Source organism: Rattus norvegicus, chromosome 10, assembly GCF_021556685.1.
Source record: "Rattus norvegicus strain SHRSP/BbbUtx chromosome 10, alternate assembly SHRSP_T2T, whole genome shotgun sequence".
Lineage (NCBI taxonomy): Eukaryota > Metazoa > Chordata > Mammalia > Rodentia > Muridae > Rattus > Rattus norvegicus.
This window is the reverse complement of record NC_141543.1, coordinates 46,429,770-46,450,610: the sequence shown is the minus strand read 5'-3', so window position 1 is coordinate 46,450,610 and position 20,841 is coordinate 46,429,770. Positions and strand designations below refer to the sequence as shown.

The following is a 20,841-nucleotide window of genomic DNA, read 5'->3' as shown; positions in this document are numbered from 1 at the left end:
TCAACATCTCTTAGCACAGTCTTTGCTGGGGTAAAGGAAGTTGAAAATAAGACAGTTACATCTCCAGCATTTACTTGCATTTTCTCCATAATGTAGCTCGTGATTACTCTGCAGATGGGGTCTGATTATCAAATTGTGTGTCTTCCAATCCCACTCACATCAATAGCACGTGAGACAATAACTCCCAAGTGGTGTCAAGGCCCCCTCGTCAGAGCTACTGCCGGCAAGCATTTGGGCCAAGAATAAGAATGGCAAGTGTGTACACTTCCAGCTTTGCAATCAGTATGGAAATGAGTCAACTTATAGATGCTGAGTGATCTTATAGAAAGGGCTCCAGCTGCAGACAAATGCCAAGCCAAGGATGATCAGCAGAGCAGAGCCCCTGCTTACTCTCTCCAGCTGCTTACAGCCGGAGAGTTTTGGCAGCAGAGCAGCCTTGGCAAAATTGTTGAATTATCATGAGCTGAAGGAAATCTCAAGTCCTTATTGTCATCCATGAGGAACCTGAAGGTTAGACAGGGACTACTGTGAAGTAGAAACAGACACATGTGCGGGCTGTGGTTTGCACAGGTTTGAAGCCTGCTGGAATTTCTGCATGATTGAATTCACAGATATGTTGTTTATTTCTGTAAAAACGTATTTGGACACATATTTATTAAACAAATATTTTCAGAACAGCCAAAGGCCATTCTCCGTGTTGCAATCAGAGGAATTGTTTTATAATGCAAACTCAATTATATTGCTCTTTCCCTAAAGCCCTCAAAAGGGCTTATGTTGCTCTCAAAATAAGATTTAATTGTCTCGCCAAAACCTGTAAGGCCCAAAAAATTTGACCAGTGCCTGTGCCTGGCCAGGTGGCTTGTGCCACTCTGACCTCTCTCCCATCAGCAGTAAATGTCCACTGGGCTACACATTCATCCATTCTATATCACAAGATGAAGTCTGCCCAGGACTTTTGTTTGTCTCCTACTCCTCCTGTCTTGGTTTCCTTTCAATCTGGCTTCTCAGGGGGGACTGCTTTTGTCATGATGGCTCCAAGTCATCCACACTATTTGCTCTGCCAATTCCCTCTAGCACCCATCTGGCACTTGTCAATGGTGTCCCATCCAGGGCATGCTCTTGACAAGATTGACTCAGAACAACACTCAGCAAGTGATGGGCCAGAGAGATGAGGAAATGACCAGATCCCACTGAGCAGATGCTTCGGTCTGCTCCCAATCACAACAGCTTTTAGAATCCCAAAAGGAAGAGGGAAAGAAAGCAAACAAATACTAGGACTTTGCCTATCCTAATTTCAACCATCACAAACACAAATCCCCTTTTATAACAGCCTTTTGAATTCTGAGATGAAATTTATAGATGCTCAGCTCAGCTGTGATGAGTAGTTCATAAAATCAGATATAATTTAATGTAGATAAAAATCCATCTATAATAAAAATCACATTATTTAATACTTCAGAATGATTATGCTAGAACACATGTCTCTCCATAATAAATGTTCTTGGAGATGGGAGGAGCAAGATAACATCTAACTGAGTCATAATCAATGTTTGCTCTTATCACTGCTGCTTTGAAATTGAGTCTTAACATACAGACACATACATTGTGTCTCCAATGACAGCCAAGCTACACAGCAGACTAATACATATGTGTCATATGAGCATGGCAAACACTAAAAGTAACTGTTTGGTTACATGTGTGTTGGTTTCCATGACAGACACCTGAGAAACAGTTTAAGGCTCACAGTTTCAAGGATTTGGCCCATGGTTGCCTGGCTTCATTACTATGAGTCCAAGGAGGGCCAGAAATGCACAGTAGTAGTAATATGTAGGAAATAAGGCTATTCACAGACAGAGAGACAAAGAGACAGAGAGAAAGAGACAGAGGTGTCAGACATCAAAGAGGAGTTGGCAGGATACAGAAAGCAGATAGGCCCTTTAAAGCCCCAGCTCAAGTGATCTTTTCCCTCCAGTCAGGGCTCCAGTCACAGTATCACCACCTTCCAACAATGACACTGAGAATTCATCAACTAATAGACCCATAAAAATATACAGCAAAAACTAGACAGAGTACATTTGTGTTTTAAAGCCTGGTTTGGGATAAACTTTAATGTCTGTTGAAATGTACTAAGTGGCAATTTTTGTGACTTAAATAAATTAACGCATTATCTTTTGACAAAGGTGACAGTGGTGACAGTCATACATGCACACTGATGTCTAAAGCAAAGGATTTTTAAAATTTTAATGGAATACTGCCCAAATCTAAGTAGATTTGAACTTGTTCCTCTTAATGAGCAGTCGTGGTTTTATTTGCTTGCTGGCTTGCTTGTTTTGTTTCATTTTGTAAATCATAAACTCTTCTTTCAAGATCATTCTTTTGTAGTTAATGGTGTGCCTAGCATAATGCGTGGCAAGGAAGGGATTAGGAGTACCTGCTTAGAGCCCCCAAATCATCTGGGTGCATGGAGTAACTGGGTCTGCAGGTCAGGGTAGGACTGAGAATTTACAGTCTGCAGCCGCTACCCTAAACACCACACTTGTGATCAGAAACTTAGAGCATAATGAGGTCTTTCAGTGGGATACACATAGGTACAAGTCTGAGTCTATCCATGTTATTGGCTAACTGGATCTGTGGGGGTCACTCATGTAAGTTAATAGAGTCTCAGACTCACCATATTTAGTTCATGCAGGAGAAAGAAGTGTTTATTTCATCCACAAGGGAAAAATAAACCAACTCAAAGCTTGTGTAAGTAGCACAAGGTATTTGCTCAAGAGATGTGGTGAGTTTGTGTGTGTGTGTGTGTGTGTGTGTGTGTGTGTGTGTGTGTGTGTATACATGTGCAAGTGGGCATGTGCATGCATAGTCCAGAAATCAGTCTCTAGTGATTCATGGCATCCATTTATTCATATACCCCATGTTTTGAGAAAGGTAACTCCTTGTTTTGGAGGTCATCTATTAGCCTGGGCTAGCTGGCCATCGAGCCCCAAGAATTAGCCTCTCTCTCTGTCCTATGCACTAAGAGTACAAGTGTGTGCTGCTGAACTCAGCATTTTCTTTTACATGGGTGCTGGAGATTGAACAGAGGTACTTGTGTTCACAAACTCAGGAGCTTCCTGATTGACCTCTATCACAACATTTATTTATCTGTATTTACTTTGAGCTGAGGTCTGGTTCTGTAGCTCAGACTGGCCTGAAACTATGGAGCCCAGGCAGGCCTTGAAGAATTAGCTTCCTTTCTCATCGTCTGTGCTTGGCATTGCAGGTGGAAGCTACCCTACCAGCTTACAGTATCTATGTTGAGGAACTCTCTCCACCAAGAAAGGTCCCAGCATGACTTAAAGATGGCATTAATGTAGAATGAGAGTGTAGAGGAATTCAAGGACACTTTTAACATAAGATTTAATGGTTTCTCTCTGGGTCTATATGGATTAGAGAGGCCACTCAAGTGTCCTTTGGAGTGAGTACTTAAAGTATTGCTGAAACATCTCTGAATTTCTGTAAAAAACAGCCCAATTTGCCTAAAGCACAAAACTGCTGTGTGAGAACAAAAATATAATATGCAAACAGGTTGTACAAGAAACCACTGCTCAATACCTGGACAGAGCATCCTTTTGGTTTGATGAGTAGGAAGAGGATAAGGGTTAATGAAGGATTTTCTGTACAGCAGCAACAGTAACATCATTTTACAGCACGGTTTTTTCTACTTCTGCACTGTGATGATGGTTCTATTTGACTGTCATAGCACATAAGGAACACATGAGACTGAATCAGGGAATCAGGTGGTTCCTGTCAGCTTCTGAAGGAGCCTTCTGGATTGCAGTCTCCTGTTCCTGGGAAAGAACTCAGTGATGAGGCATTCTCTTCTGCAGCCCTACCATGTTTCAGTGAATTTTCATGATTACTTTCTAACCTGTCCCAAACCTTCTTCAGGACCTCTCATGGCAATGGTCTCATCTCTAAGACAAGGTCATGCTGGAATTGTCCAGCATTTAGGAAAGGAATTTATACTTTCCACTTAACAGAAAACTCAAGGATCTTCCCCCACCCTATATGAAAGCAACTCTCGGGCTTCCCTGCTAAGTCAGCAGCAATCTTTGGCAATGCTGCCATGCCCCTGTGGAGCTTTAAGACATGTATCTAGGGATACATAGCCAGGAAACCTTACAGTTTTAAATAAAACACTTAAAGAGAAATTGAAATCCAGAGAGGTTCAGAATGCAGAGCAATGTCCCCTACATCTAACTAATATGATGATGTGTCTCCCTCCTGTTGTGTTTTGTGTCTGTCTGACATTTCTGATTAGATTACCTCAGGCTTGAAGGGTATAGATCTGGAAGGAACCTCTGTTAGATATGCATAACTAAAGAGTGAGACTGTGTGGGTATGTATATGGGCAGGGGGCTGTCTGGTCTGAAAAGGACAAAGACCCAAGCAACAATGAACTTTTATTTGTACATTAAGCCACCATTACTATATGTCTCTCTGGAAAACACTCACTATTCGGTAGGGATGCAGAGGTTGACTACTGACATCTGTCATAACTAATATCACAGGGTCTTTCTTTGATGCTGTGAGGGAGACACCCTATTCTAGGCTGTTGGGAGTACATGAATACATACTAAAGAGAAAATGTACTTCTTGAGAAGAGAGTGGTCACTGTAGGCTGGGATAGGTGTGCCTTGAATTTACACTTGAAATTGCAAAGGAACATTTTCAGCATTGGGCATTCAACCAAGAAATAGAAGGAACAGCTGTATTGTGCTTGGGAGTAAAATGAAATGTAAAGAAATGTGGGCAGGGAGAGGCTTGGTTGATATGCGTGATGTCTAAGCCGAACTAGGAAGCACAGGGCATCTTTGGTGAGAATCGCCAAGAAGGTACAACAAATCTCACTTCACCAGCAACTTTCAGTGGGAGAGAAAGGGGCCAGTCAAGACAGCCCCAGAGGCAGGAGCAATGCATATAGGTTGCACTGAAGTACAGAATGGGAGGAGGGAAAGGAGATGGATATAATGCTATGCTTTTTTTCTCTGAAGATTCCTCTAAGAAGCATCTAAAAAGAATGCATGCATGTGAAAATGCACTGTGGAAATTAAGTAATATTAAGATTTTATTGCAAGACATAGTATCCTTGACCTGTGTGTTCAGCGGAAGCAGTAAGGGCATCAACAGGTGAATCCTGGTTCATCAGGGATCTTAATGTTTATGTAGTGTAAAGAAATAGTTCATGGATGTATGCCGTTAATATTTCAGATGTTAGCACTTAGGGGAAAAAGCATTTAAGGGGCTTATGGTTGGATGATAGAACAAAAGCTAGAGAAACAATGTCTCCTTATTAGGGATTACAAGTCCACTCTGTCTTGTGGTGGCTCCCAGGTATGAGCCCAAACAATGGCTTCCTAGGATGGTGGGTGCATTCATTACTTCTCTTGTTCCTGTGGAGGAAAAATACCTGACAAGAATCCCATTAAAGGAGAAAAGTTTAGGTTTGGTTTATAGTTCCAAAAGATAAAATAGAGTCCCTTGTGGCAGGGGAGGTAGGGTTGGATTCTGAGTAGGCTGCCCACTTTGCATCCATCATCAAAAAGCAGGAGACTGACAGAAAGTGGGGTGGGACTATAAAGCCTCAAAACCCAACCCCAGTGACAAACTTGTTCTAATGAAGGGGCTACCTTCTGAAGACTTCATGGTATTGAGACACAGAACCCTGGGGAATCAGTTCATATTCCAGCCAGACTCCTCATTCCTGGGTCAGCACCCTCTTTGCTCTTATAACTGGTTTATTGATCCAACTGTCACATCTTCTTGGCTGATAAGACATCCTGAAAGTGATATGCTGGCCAGTTTTATGTCAACTTGAAATAAGCTAGTGTCATCTGAAAGGAAGGAATTTCAATGGAGAAAATGCTTCCATAATAGCAAGCTATAAGCAGACAAGCATATAGGCTATTTTCTTAATTAGTGATTAATGTGAAAAGCCCAGCCCACTGTGGGCGGCCCAATCCCTCGGCAGGTGGTCCTTGGTTGTATAAGAAAGCAGACAATGCAAGCCAGTAAGCGGCACCCACCCCCCACATAGCTTCTACATCAGCTCCTGTATCCAGGTCTCTTCCCTGTTTGTGTTTCTATTCTGACTCCTTTTAGTGATGGACTACAATGTGAAAGTGAAAGCCAAATAAACCCTCTCCTCTCTAACTGGCTTTTGGTCATGGTATTTAATCATAACAATAGTAACCCTAACTATGGAGGTTACTTTAAATACTTCTTTCCTAATCCACTTTTTCTTACTATCTGAGTTCTATCTGAATTACCTACACCTGGGTGAGAGGTCTCTTCCCCAAGTTTCTATGGCTCTCTGACGTGCTTTCAGAGCCTGCTTGGGAAGTGTCACTAATGGGTCACTGTGTTCATAAAATGTTGCCTCTGTGTCCTTCATACCTAACCATTGAAGCTGTGCTTCTTGTTGCTGTAGGATGATACAGTGACAAAAACAACTTGAGGGACATCTTATTTTGTCTTAAAGTTCCAGGGTACATAGTCTGTCGTGGTGGGAAAGGCATGATAAGAGGAGCAGGAAGCTGGTTGGTCACATTACATTCAGGCTCAGGAAACCAAAAGTAAAACAAGGTATAGGGCAGGGTAGAAAGTTTCAAGGTCCTTCTCCCAGTGATACACTTCTACAGTAGGGTCCAAAGGTTCTACAACCTCACAAAACTACCATCTGGGGACCAGTTTGACACACAGGATCCTAGGAGGGATTTTATATACTCAATCCAGCAGTAAGCCTGGTAATCCACACATTCAGGAAGCAGTTTTATGACTTAAGTTTGAGCATCATTCTGTTTGGATAGAATGTCCTGAGGCAACTCTTAAAGTGAAGCAGGATTCCCTGTATGTATGAGTCCATGGTCTTATTGCAGTTGAGGGCTGTGTTGATGTCCATGGCCTGTGTTACCACCAAAGGCCAGGCAGATGTCATGGTTTGTGCTTCTGCCTGAAGCCAGGTTGATGCCCATGCTCTGGGCTACTACCAGGGACCATATTGGTACCCTTATCCCCTGCTGTCCTAGAGGTCATGTTGATGTCCTAGGCCCATGCTACAGAGGGCTATGTTGATGTATGTGATTTATTGTGCTACTGTAGACAATACTGAGCTATGTGGCATGTGCTGATATCGGATGCCAGGTGGATATCTGTGGTCCATGCTGTCACCAGACATCATGTAGAAGAAGTTCACATTCCATGTTCCTTCTGATTATAAAAGGCAAGGATGTTATTTTTACAGTGATATTGATGACTGAAGACTCAGTTGAGAAAGGAGGACATAGTAGGCTTCTGTGACAATCCCTACCCACCCCCACATCTAGAAGAAGTGACCTCCTAGACAGAAAGTCACTAAAAGAACTTTTAAAAATGGTAGTAATGGGCTGGAGAGATGGCTCAGCCACTAAAGGCTAGGCTTACAACCAAATATATAAAAATGGTAGTAAAGATACAGAAGCAGGAGTGTGGGTAGGGAAGGACTCAGTTTTCTTTAAGGGTCTAGCCACTGTGAGTTTAAACATACTCTAGTGAGTATATGGGTAACACAAATTAGGCCTGTTTTTATTGCTTTTTTGTTTTTTTACTTTTTTTGTGGGTAGGTCACAAGGTGAGGTAGACTTGGGAGGACTGGGAAGTGAGTGAGTATGATTAGGATGCGTGATGTGATTCTCAAATATTATGCTTGGAAAAGAAAGAAAAAAGGAAGGAAGGAAGGGAGGGAGGGAGGAAGGGAGGAAGGAAGGAAGGGAGGAAGGAAGGGAGGGAGGGAGGGAGGAAGGAAGGAAGGAAGGAAGGAAGACCTTATGAATTCATGACCAAGGTAATGACTCTAGTCCCTAACAGAGCCACTTTTCCATATTTTTAACACTTTATAATTTCACTTCCTCTTTCAAACATCCCCAGCACTTTGTTATAAGCAAAGCATTCAGTGTCAAAATCTACTCTCACATTTAATCCCAGTTAATGTTCTAAAGGGAGTTTTTCCTTCTCCAATACTTAGTATCTTCCAATACTAAGCATTACTATTTTTAAGAAAACACAAAATGTCCTTTTAAAAAGATTTATTTTATTTTTAATTATGTGCTGGGGGAGGGCATATTTAGAAGTGTTCAGGTGCCTTACAGAGGCCAGAATAGGATTTCTGATACCCTAAAGCTGAAATTGAAGGCACTTGTGAGTCACCAGATTTGAGTGCTAGAAACAAAATTCAGATCCTCTGTAAGAGCACTACCTGCCTTTAACTGCTTAGCCATCTCTCCAGTCCCAATAATGTCTTAAGAAAATTCTGTTCCAATCATGGAAGGATATCTAGTGAGGAGACTGATTCCAAAACCTGTATGTGTCCTCTCTGGTGTAATTGTTTGGCACTTTGGTAATTATTTGGCAAATTCTAATTTCATTCTGTTGCTATGATAAAATATGGCAAAAATAAACTAGAAGAGAAAGGGGTTATTAGGTTTACAATTACTCCATTACTGAGAGGAAGTCAAAGCAGGATCTCGAGCAGCTAGTCACTATCCAACAGTCAAGAATGAAGTGAAACACATACACACACCCTACCTGCTTGCTTGCTCCAGCTAGCTTTATCCTCTTATACTATGCAGGATCCTCATCCCAAGGTATGGTACTGTCCACAGTGGGCCTTGTCTTTCTACAATTAACAATCAAGATCATCCCCCACAGACATGTCCAAAGCCAATTTGATCTAGATAATTTTTCATTATTATTCTCTTCCCTGATGATCCTAGGCTATGTCAAGGTAACTGTTAAATTAACCAGCACATGTTATTGTGAATAACCAAGACAATAAAAAATTGAAAATGTTTATGAGAAGCTAAGTATTATTGTTTAAAAAAAAGACTATAACATGTCAACATGTTTGTGATAGGTAAAATCTTTTGCTCAATTTTAATCTAAACTAATGATGATAGCTTGAAGAATTTGGAGCTTGAAGAGGATCTCAATGAAGATTTATTTTTTCTCTAATTACTGAAAGTGAATATATGTGCGTGAGTGTAAAATGAAACTCCCAGCTTCCTCAGGAACCAAGAAAGATACTAAAGCCAACAGAAGCTTCAAGAGAACCAATCAACTCACAGAACACAAATTGATGTCAGGGAGGAAGCAGAAGTGAATTTCCCATTCTGAAAAAGAAGAGACACTTGGCAAGAGTGTTAATTATGTGTCTATCACACAGCTCTCTCTGCCATAATTATTTCCTTAAACGTCCATCCTCTACATCTGCCTGCTTCCACTCTGCACAGCTCAGCATGGAACAAGGCTGTCTTTAAAATCCCCAAATGGTTCCTTCTTCTCCATGTTAAAGCCTTGCAGTGTGGGACCAAAGACTTCCCGAAATCTTCTCCTTGTTTTCATTCTCTCAGTTGTCTCTTATCTCTCTGACTGCACTCAAGCACAATGCTTTGTGATCTCCCAGATTCTTCCCTATGTTCCCATTTTACCTCTCCCTCCATTGCTGTCCTATAAGTTCCTCATTATACACAAATGCAAAGTCTACCAATCATGGACAAATTATTTTATCACTGTTCTAAATGTATCTTAAAGTCCCAGCTTAGGAATTTGAGAGGTGGGTCAGCTATGAAGAGAACTTGCTGTTCTTCCAAAGGACTGCATTCAATTTCCAGTACCCACAATGTAGCTGACAATAATCTGTAATTCCAGTTCTGGCGAATCTAATGTCTTCTTTTGACCTCTGTGGACATGGCACACGTAAATGGTGCAAATACATGCATGTAGGCCAAATGCTATATACATATAAAATACAGAAATCTATAAAAATAATCACAATTTAACCTTAGTTTACATAGCAACAGAACTGTGTCTTCTGAAACATCATTAATTCAAGATTCATCTAGATCCAGGTACCCAAATGCTATTAGGAATCTGCATCTAATTTTATTAATTTATTTAATTACATTTGCATGTGCATGCATCTGCATTTTGGGTATATATGCATCTGCAATACATGCTCATACATGTGCTTATGTTTATTCTTATGCATTCACAGAGACCAGAGAGTTACATCATGTGCTCTCCTCAATTATTCTATCTGATTCCCTAGATATCATCTTATGTCATGAACCCAGAGATGCTTTGGAAGCCAGCAAGCTGCAGCAATCCTCCTGTCTCCACCTCTCATGATGTTGGGGCTACAGGTATGCACAGCAGCTTTGCCTGGCTTTTGACATGAACAGTAGGCTTTAAACTGATGTTCTCGTGCCTGAATAGTAAACATTTACCCATTGAGCCAGCTCCCCTGCCCCAGCAATCTGTATTTTTTCTATCTCTTTGATTCTTTTATAATGAGTAGCACTGAACCACTTTCCCCCTTTGAGATATCTGGCTGTTGAGGGCTCTCACAATGACCACTGGGTAATGTGCCCATCTGGAAGATAATTTCCACAGCTGAACAGTATACTATTCCTAACTAGTTGAGCAAAGTCTAAGGTTGGGAATGGGGTCAGTTCCACTCATACTATTCAGAGAGGAAGAGACAGTGGCTGCAGAAGAAAAAGTGGGTCTTCCCAACATAAGAAAGGAAATGCCTACTTGAGTAGCACAGACCTGAACACCAGACCCCCGTCTTTTCTTCTTGCGGGAAGTAATAGCCTATTAAAACCTCCATAACTATGCCAAGTGCCTGTCTCTCACTTCACAGCCATCTCTGCACACATTTCATTTTCCCTGAGCCCTTTGAGATCCTAGAGAGAAGCAAAGTTCTGTTCATTCTCTTTCCAACAGCCTGGCAGGATGTGTTAGTTTGTTTTGTTTATATTCTCCTCAATGTGGAAATAAAAATTTCATTTAACTTCCTTGAATCTCCTTCAAACAGACAGTACAATAAGTCATATATAAGTTCTTTTCTCATATTGAAGCTTTTTGATTCTGCTACATAATCAAAGAGTCATTGAGTGGATGAATGGGTATACGTACGAGAATATCAATTATTAACACTCAAATCCATCAGTGGAATGTTCCATTTAAATGCTGTCTGCTAGAGGATGGCTCGCCATGCTGGGCTTATAGAGCTGGAGTGCCTATGCACCCAGTTGTTTTCCAGTGCAGTTTCCATGTGGAAGGCATCAAAGGCCCAGAGTGCTGTGGAGAGAAGTGAGTCAGAGTTGGCTCTATTATCTCATGTGAAGGGGACAGGCTTAAGACAATGGAGTGATTTGACCCTGAGAAAGTGAGTAAGAAATAAAGATCATACCTGTAAATAACTGGAAAAGAATAAATCATTCCATAACTGCCCAACACTGGGTCACCTTGGTGGGTTATACTGAATAATTATACACTTTTCCTTATTCTACTTTGCAATGCTCCTGAAAATTCCATTCGTTCTTCCTCTTCTATCAAGGGGGAATAATCCTAGGCTCAGGAAGATATGAAAGGGTTTGCCAGGGGTGACTCAGTAGCTGGGAAGATCTCCAGATCCCACAAGGTTTTGTTCTGAATTCAAAGCTCAAACTATCAAGCCACTGTGATCAGAGGCACCTTACATCAGTGTGCTTAGTTTGTTCTGTAAATTTCTGTACCCACACATCCCCAGATTCTGAGAATGGCAGGAAAAGAGTTCCTACTGGACAGTTAGGCATTTCGTAGAGTTGAAGGATCAGGCCGATCTGGATAGATCATGGGACTTGTCAAGGCGACACAATGACCAAGCTGACCCATGAGCATGTCTCTGCATGAAATAGAACCTTAGAGTCTCATGACTATGAGGTTTTGTCTGCTGTGACTTGGAACAAAAAATTATTAATGTTTGAAACAGCTCAGGTGCAACCTGACCTCGACATCTTCTGCAAAGAGAGTGGTCTGCTCAGAGAGGTCCAGGAATGTTTTGATCCGGGTGCTGTGGAGGAAGTGGAATTTATCTGAGAATCAGAAATCTGTACTTGCAGTGGCTCCTCCATCAGGGCCAGAGCATGATTCCTGAAAAACTCCATCCCAATGATAAGCTTCTTCAGCTAAATATATTCTCTAAGAAGCATATCTCTACATGCCACTGTATGGGATATAATCTTATGGAGCATGGCATAAACAGCCAGGGACCAGGATGAAAACAGAGCTCAGTTCTGCGTGCTGTGTTCTCTGGGGCTATCATGACTATCTCTTTCCAGGGAGTGCCCAACTTTTCATACCTTGACTTGTGAGTATATTCAAAATGGAGAGAGATGGCTCAATGAGGATCAATTTTACATTGTGTAAATAGGTTTATGTTTGCTTAGGTGTAGCCACTCCTTCTTTTACTATATGCAGTAATTACTTATTCAGGGTTACAGGAGTCCATTTTCAGCTCACTGTATTTTAAGCATATTCTCTCCATATTCTGCTAGCCTCTCCTTGTCTATTAATTCATCAAGAAGATTACAACTTTTCTATATTGAAGCTGTGTTTGAGTGCAACAGAGCCTCTTATGACCCAGTTGTGTGGGACTTAAGGAACTAGGGTGATGCACATTCACAAACACCCGACATCAACTTGGGATTGTAATTTGCTATCCTATGCCAGAGGATGTTAAAGACACAGACTCTCCTTGTGGTAGGCAAAATTTATTACATACCAAGAGAGAAGAGAGAGATGGTACAAGAGAGGGAAAGAGCATTTAACTCCCCTTTAGGGCATTTCCTAGGGCCATACCAATACTGGACAAAGCTGAAATTATGGCTGTGAACTTGGACAGAGGCTACACACTGTACTTGGTGTACCACCCAATGCAAGCAATGATCATCACACACATTTTACACATGGCTTCCATATGTCCATCTCTACTTATACTTCTCAGCTGCTCTCCTTGCCCATCTTCTCTATTTATTCCTGACCAGCAACGCCACTGTCAACTTTACTGATAACTTGTATATTTACCGTGGCAGAAGGTTAACTCTACCCCAGTCACCGAGTGTTTCTTGGTCAAATACTTAGTTTCTTGCATGTAAGTGGTCTGTGTGTTCTGCTAGGGGGAAAGCCTCTTATGACTTGGTACATTACAATTAGCTGTGTTGGAAACATGGATATATGGAAAAGTAGAATGGCTGGACAGCTGGCTATGTGCTGATCTATGGCTCTCCTGTTCTGGAAGTAAAGGACAGCTGTTATCCTTCAGGCATTGTTTCTAGAATCTGCTCATTCTTTTTAAAGGATCCCATCATGCTCATGGATCTTGGAGGCAGGTCTTACAATATGCTGCTGTGCAAACCCTGGACATCTGGGCTCTGATGCATCAGTCCCTTCTACTTCTGTCAACTCCCCAGAGACCATGAAGTGATATCTTTGTTTCTCCAAATGACAGAAAGAGGAGAGAGTGGAGGGAAACCCTTGACTTTTTTCTACTTATAGTTCCAAAGAGAGTGGTCAGAATCACAAACATAAGAGTACAAAGCATGTTGTTATGCTGATTCCCTAAGGATGGATGGATTCATCCATGCTGAATCTTATTAAAGATGACAGGGATCTATGTGAGGGTGTATCTACTATATGACAGAGCCTTCCTCCACAGCAGGCCCAGTCATGTTAGCTGTCACTTCATTAGCCAGAAACTGGACAGTCTTTGTGAAGTAGTTCTTAATTCATTAGCACTAAGTGGGCAGATTGATTTACAAGGATTAATTACCTGCCACTCTTATCAAAGGGCCTCTGCAGGGAGACCTCCCACTGAGGACATCTCAGTTCTTCAGATCCTGTGGTCAGTTCAGTTAATGAACATTGAGCTTGGTGACCTTATAGCCTTGATTTAAAGGTGACATTATTTTAGCAACAGCTTTTTGAAGAAAATTCTTCTTTAAAAGGAGGTAATATAAAAAGATATCACCTATATGATACAAACAATACATATTAGAACATAATTTATGTACTATATAATGATACCAAGATAAAGTTTCTATATTAGCATACTTTAAAAACAATGTACTCCACTATTTATCATACAGTAATATATAATCCTAGTTAAAAATAACAAACTACATACATAAAATATGCATATAAAGGTGATGGTTAATATTGATTGCCATCTTGACTGATTGCAGAGTCATCTAGGAAACAGGATCCTACACACACTTTGGAGGGACTATCTTGATTAGTTTAGCTGAGATAGACAGACTCACCCTAAGTGTAGGTAATGCCATCCCCAGACCTAGCAGGTTATCTTCTTTCTGAAAATCTGATTCTGATTGGCAACATCCATCCATCCATCCATTCATCCATTTCTGTGATATACTCTACCACACTCAGTACCAAGAATCTACAGGGAGATACCCACCACTGGCTCTCTAATGAGAGCGCCAAAGAGTTATAATTTTTCTCTTTCCTTCTTGTATTCCCCCTCCCCTTTGGGAAATCAGTCTCAATCAGACGCAATTTGTTAGACTATTTTAAAAGAATGAATTTCTAGTTTTACTCTTTTTTATATCTTCTTTGTTGGCTCTTCTATTAGTTTCAGCTGTCTCTAATATAATTTATCCTTGGTTCCATGTAGATTATTGCTTTGTTACTTTTAAATTTTTATTATTTTATTTTTAATTTATTCACTTTACATTCTGCTTCCTCCTTGTCACCCCTTCCCACAACCCTTTCCCCATCCTTCCTACCCTTCTCTTCTGAGCAGGTGCTCCCCCGACCCTTGACCCTGACCCCTGGCACATCAAGTCTCTGCAGGGCTAGGAGAATACTCTTCCACTGAGGCCAGACAAGGCAGTCTGGCTAGAAGAACATATCCCACAGACAAGCAACAGCTTTTGGTATAGCCTCTGCTCTAATTGTTCAGGACCCACATGCAGAACAAACTGTACATCTGCTACATATGTGTGGGAAGGCTGAGGTCCAGCCTGTATATGCTCTTTGGTTGGTGGTTCAGTCTCTGAGAGCTCCAAAGGTCCAGGTTAGTTGACTCTGTGGGTCTTCCTGTGGAATTCTTACCCCTTCCAGCACACAATCCTCTCCCCTGTTCTCCCACGAGAGTCCCCAAGCTCCATCTGCTTTTTGGCTGTGAGTGTCTGCATCTGTCTGAGTCAGATGCTGGGTAGAACCTCCCAGAGGACAGCCATACTTTAAATGTTTAACATTTGATTTACAGTGAATATTGCTAACAAATTAATGAGAATTATATACTCGCTGGTGCTGTTCTAGCCACATGCCACAGATTATCACTTGATACTCTCAGTTACAAAGATGTCACAATTTATTCTATGCTTCACCTCAGGTCCTTAAACATAGATTTTTTTTTGAGGGAAGGGAGCTTATAATAGTTTTAAACTTATACTTTTCTTCTTATTGTCTAAATTAAAAGATAATTACATTACCCCTGTATTTCTTTCACCCCTCCAAAACATCCCATGCACCCACCTTGCTCTAGGTCCAACTCATGTTCCTCCTTTTCTCCTTTTCCTTAATTGTTATTGATACATATGTGCAGATGTGTGTATGTGCATGTGTATGTGTGTATAAGTACAGAAAGACAACCTCTTGAATCTATTTAGTGTTGCGTGTATGTCCACGATTTCAGGTTATTAGATGACCATTAGAGGATTCATCCCTGGAAACTAATTCTCGCTCTCTCAGCAGACATTAGTAGCATATAGCTCTTTGTCTAAGGTGGAACATCATGGGATTTCCCCTTACCCATTAGCAAATCACGGAGGTGTCTCTGTTTGGGTCTTGTTCAGGCAGCCATATTGTTGAACTATATAAATGAAGCTTCCCTGTCATTTCCGGGAGACAAAATTTCACAGCAAATATTTTTGTTCCTCTTGCTCTATGGCATTTCTGCCCTTCTTTGGAGATGTTCCCTGAGACTTAGGTGCAGGAGTTCTGTCACATATGGATCGATTTTGGTTGCCCCCTCCAATAATTACTAGTTTTCTGCCATTTGCGTATGTGTGTGTGTGTGGTTTTAGTGGTCTATGATCTTCTTTGATGAGGGGTGAGAGCTACACTTATCTGTGGAAATAAGAATAAATATTTAGACTATGTTAGAAATTATTATAGTTCAGGGAAATATCATTAAGAGATGCTCCTCTAGGGTACATGGCCTTACCAGTCATTGGTGCTTGGCTAGGTTTCCAGTGCTGGATATCATTTCTCTCTAATTGTGTAGGCCTTGAGTCCAACCATGACAACTGTTGGTTGACACCAAGATAAAAATGCCACCATTACACCATTAGGGATATCATGCTGTGCTGGTCATTGTGGGCATTGTGTGTCACAGTCATCACAGCTGAATAGAATCGTTGGTTGCTTTCCTCCCTTAGGAAGCTTAAATATAACATTCTGGATCTATGAAAACTAGTCTTCAGAGGGGAGTCTTTCAGATCAGATTCAGCTAGGATTCTCAGAGTCCTGTGTTTGAAATGTGTGGTGCCTTTAGCAAAGGGAACTGTTGAATCCCAGAGACCCATCTTCTCTCCTCCCACTGTGTTGGAAATACAAGCACAGACTATGCCATTTTTTGACATGAGCTCTGTGGATCTAGTTTGCATCCTGAACTGACAGATCATATAAACTATCTCCTCAGCCCCTGTAAGTTAAACTCTAATGCAAAACCTCCACTGGAGACAATAAAAACCATTTAAAATGTTAAATTGTATTATGGTTACCACAGTGAGCAAGCCAGGAATACAGATAAAGAGATGTCTCTGTGTAGCTCCCATTTCTGCCTGCTCAGGAAACTTTCAGAGTTTAAACTCATTTCAGTAAGAAGAATGGCATTAAACAGAACCGTAAACAAAATTTTGCCATCCTAAAAGAGTGTCTCATGGTGCCCCTATTCAGACAGTCATGTAGAATCACCGACATATGGAATGTTTGAGATTCTTAGACTGTTTTTTGTAGAGATAGCTCAGTCAGTAAAATTTTAGCTATTCAAACAGGAAGATTTAAGTTTATATTTCTAGTACCCACACGAAGATGCCAGGTGTGGTGGTGCACAACTGGAGTCTTAGCTTGGAAGGTAGACACAGGAGGATGCCTGGTCCTTAAAGGTCAGCAAGCATGGCTGAATCGGTGATGTCCAGGTACAATGAGTGACCCTGAGGAAGACACAAATGTACATAAAATGGTTTTTTCTTAGAACTTGGCTATTTTGCTTGTCTGAGTCATCCGTCATGTTCTTGGTGTGGTATTTTGAGTCTTCCAGTATGAGTTTTAGCTTTGTTAATTTCTTTGTGTGTCTGTTGGTATTTCTTTCTGTGCTCTAGTGCCCCGATGGCATGATCCAAACTTCATCAGTTTCATAGCTTGGAGTGAATTATCCTTTTAGTAACAATGTTCCATTCCTTTTTATATCTGGTAATGAGATTTGCTTTCTAATTCAAGTTTTTTCCATTTCAAGTTTAAGGATGCTCATTTGCATCTTGACTTAATTTCAGGAGTGTTTTAATAATATTTTTAATATGTAGGTCAGAACTTCTGCTGGTTTTATCCACCTTGCTGATGTAGTTAATCAGCTCAATTTTGCTATCTTCACTGTGCTTATGATGTGTTAAGATTACGTCTATCCTTTAGCTGTGCTTCCCCTCCCTTTTCCTCCTTTCTTTTATGTTCTGTGAATCCCATCACTTTTATATATATCCATACCAAGAAGTGACTTCTGACATATTTTACCATCTATTGCTTCTTTTATTCTTCCTTCCCAAACCACAAGGATTGGGACATGATCAAACTAAACATTTATTTTTAATTTTTCTATATCTCATCTGATGTTGATAAGGTGGCATCTAGCCTTGGAGAATTTACCAGATCTCTCAGAGTTGTATCATATTTTCTCCTAAGATTAAACTCTTCTGTCTTGGCGGGAAGCGTGTTAATCGTGGGATGTTAAAAGGAAGGTAAAACAACAGATATTCTGAGCAGAGATGGAACAGTCTATTCTGAAAAGAAGTTTCCTGAGATCAAGAAATAAATGATTCATGGGTTTCAGGAAGTCCATGAAACTGATCAGATTCACTGTGCCCTTTCCTCCCCAAGGCAGTAAGAATTGTCTAGTGACACCCATGGACAAACCAAGCCTCCTAGAAGAGGCAGAGACCAGTTGATCCAATGAGAAGAGGTTCAAGCCAACTTAGCCACAAGAATAGGAGACTTATCAACTCATTGAGCTGTCTACATCTCTGTAGTGTACTCTAGGTTTCCTGTTTTTATGAATTGTCACCAATGCTGGGGTGGACTTATGAGATGCAGTTGTCCTTGAATAATTTATAGTCCTGTAAGTAACTACTCACCCATACTCCTGTAAATAATCCCAATAAAACTCATTGGTTCAGCAAGCTGAACCCTAGTGGGGACTCCTGCTATAGTCTTGTGTCAGTTTCCTATTTGTTCACATGGAGATAGTGTCACATTACACTTAGCTTTCTTCTGGCTACAATCTGTGCCTCCTCTATAATATCATGGCCTTGTCTTAGTCAAGAACAGCTTTGGATCTTGGCTGAGTCTTTTCCTTGACACTTCAAACCCTTGGCTCTGACAGTGGTTTACAGCTTCTCCCACTCGTTGCAGCATGCTGAAGCATTTCTTTCAGCAATAAAGAGGCCTTATCCTACACTTACATTTCAGGTTGACAAACCTCCCTCCTTCTGGCAGAGAGACACTTGGTGCCAGTTTACATTAGAAACTGACTCTAGTCACAATCCATAACAGACTCAGAGCAATCATGGCCCTGGTATTTCTCATGACTTGTGTTCCTAACCTGTTTCTATTCATTTGATTTTGAAATACTACTCTCCCCTCTGCTCCTTGAGTCCATGGCATGTGTCAGTGTTATGTGTTTGGAAAGAAAAGTCACATAATGAGAGGCACATTACTTCTTTCCTTCAAACTAAATTGTAGATTTTAAAACAGTAAGGTTCATTTTCTGTTTGAATTTGCTTTTGGTCATATTTTTTATAATCTTGTTTTTATTATTCTGTATTTGTTATGATAATTATAGTTTGCATTATACTTTCATACAGAATGTAAATGACCTTCTCTTGACCCTTCCCACTCCTGTTCTTCTTACTCTTACTCTTCTTAACTAGTCTCATTCTATTCTCATGTATTTCTAAATTGTCATGTTTTAGCGGAGCTGATGTGATCCATTAGGTATATTTAGGTGTACGTAGTCAACTTACCACTGCTGAAGAAACTGGTGATCTCTCCATCAACTACCTAGAAATCCTCATGGAGGGATGATAGTTTTAATTTAAAATATATTTGGGGGTATAGAAATTTCTTTGTTGGGTGAAATTCTTGCAGGCAAGCCCGGATATCTTAGTCTGGATCCCCAGCAACCACAAAAAGATTGTGAATGATTGTATCTCAAACCCCAGTGCCAGGGAGGTAGAGACAGGCCATTGCCAACCAACCAGTGAGCTTTAGAGACTAGAGTGGAGAATGATGGAAGATACCAAATATTGACAGCCCATGCTTTGTCTCAGTCTTTTATGTCAACTTTAGATAAAGAACTGACAAAAGCAGTCCACATACCAAGGTCTCATCACAAAAATACAAAGAGTGTGACAGAGTACAGCAGTACCCTATGCCACCCACCCCCATGTCTGCCAAAACCAACCAGTCCCATACACATGTTTTCCAGTGAGAATTGCCTTGATGAATCACAGGACACAGAATTTTAAAGCATAATAAAATAATAAACTTCAAAGCATTGAAGAACTCTAAAGAAAACACAAGTAGCTCAAAGAACATAAAGAAAATAAATGCCTGAACATTGCCCAAGAACACAACTATAAGGTTGATGGAAGAATCTAGGATTTAAAAATCAAATTGAATAAAGAGACAGAATTATTAAGAAAAACATAAGCTGAACTGAAGAGAGAATTGAAAACATCAGTAACCTAGCCTGAATAGAAAACACAGGGGAAAGCCTTATAAAGAATTATAAAGAATGCATCAAGTAGAAGAGTTAAATCACACAAGTAGAGAATACAGAAATTATTTTAAAAATAGGAAAGAAATGCACAGGAACTCTACAACACCATGAATAGGGCAAAAGTTAAATTATAATCATACATGAGAAAGATAAATCTATGATATAGAGTGGATCTTCAACAAAAGTCTAGAAGAAAACTCCCTCAAACTAAGGGAATACTCACCCATATAGACACAAGAAGTACACAGCATACCAAATAGACAGGACACCCCATACAAACACACACACACATCTCCACAGGGGAAGAAAACCAACTCCCATGTTATATCATAGTTAAAACCCTAAATAATATAAAAAAAGAGTACTGATACCTACAAGAGAAAAACACAACTCACATATAAAAGGTAACCTATCAGAATAATAGCTAATTTCTCAATGGAAACTTTGAATGTCAGAAAATCCTGGAACAGTGCATTTCAAGTCCTAAAGAACTATAAGGTTCAGCCTACATTAATATACCCAGCAAAACTGTCTGCCACAGGTGAAGGGGAACTAAAACCTTTACACTGTTCAAACAGGTTACAAAAATTCACAACCAGCAGACCAACCCCGAAAGAGTATGGAAGGCAATAAAGATGAAATTTGGACTAAAGAGAGGAACAAGCATAGCCAGGAGGCTGTGATGAAAATATAATTGCTGAAAATAAAGTATTACCAAGGATACAAACAGTAGAAAGAGCTGTCAACTACCCCGACTCCTTTTTAATACAGTGTCTGGAGTACTAGCTGGAGCAATAAGGCAAAAGAAAAAAATTAAAGTAATACAGACTACTTTTCTAAGTGGAGTTATCTCTAGTTTATATCTCTAGATGATAAATAACAATAATGAAGAAAAAGACATTGATGTGAAGGGGCACATG

General features: G+C 40.4%; 1 long non-coding RNA gene across 3 annotated transcripts in view; it reads right to left on the bottom strand.

Annotated features, from left to right (window-relative positions):
• Positions 1–20,841, bottom strand: part of LOC148002878 (uncharacterized) — a 191,116-nt gene that overhangs the window by 10,348 nt on the left and 159,927 nt on the right. Inside the window, exons 1-2 of one of the 3 annotated variants that reach the window (XR_015631220.1) lie at positions 13,676–13,873; positions 10,999–11,163 (exon numbers count right to left, since the gene is read on the bottom strand). The exons of the other annotated variants lie outside the window; for them this stretch is intronic. This is a non-coding gene — a long non-coding RNA (uncharacterized LOC148002878). Of the gene's footprint in view, positions 1–10,998; positions 11,164–13,675; positions 13,874–20,841 lie in introns of those variants that run through there. 3 annotated transcript variants of the gene reach the window in all.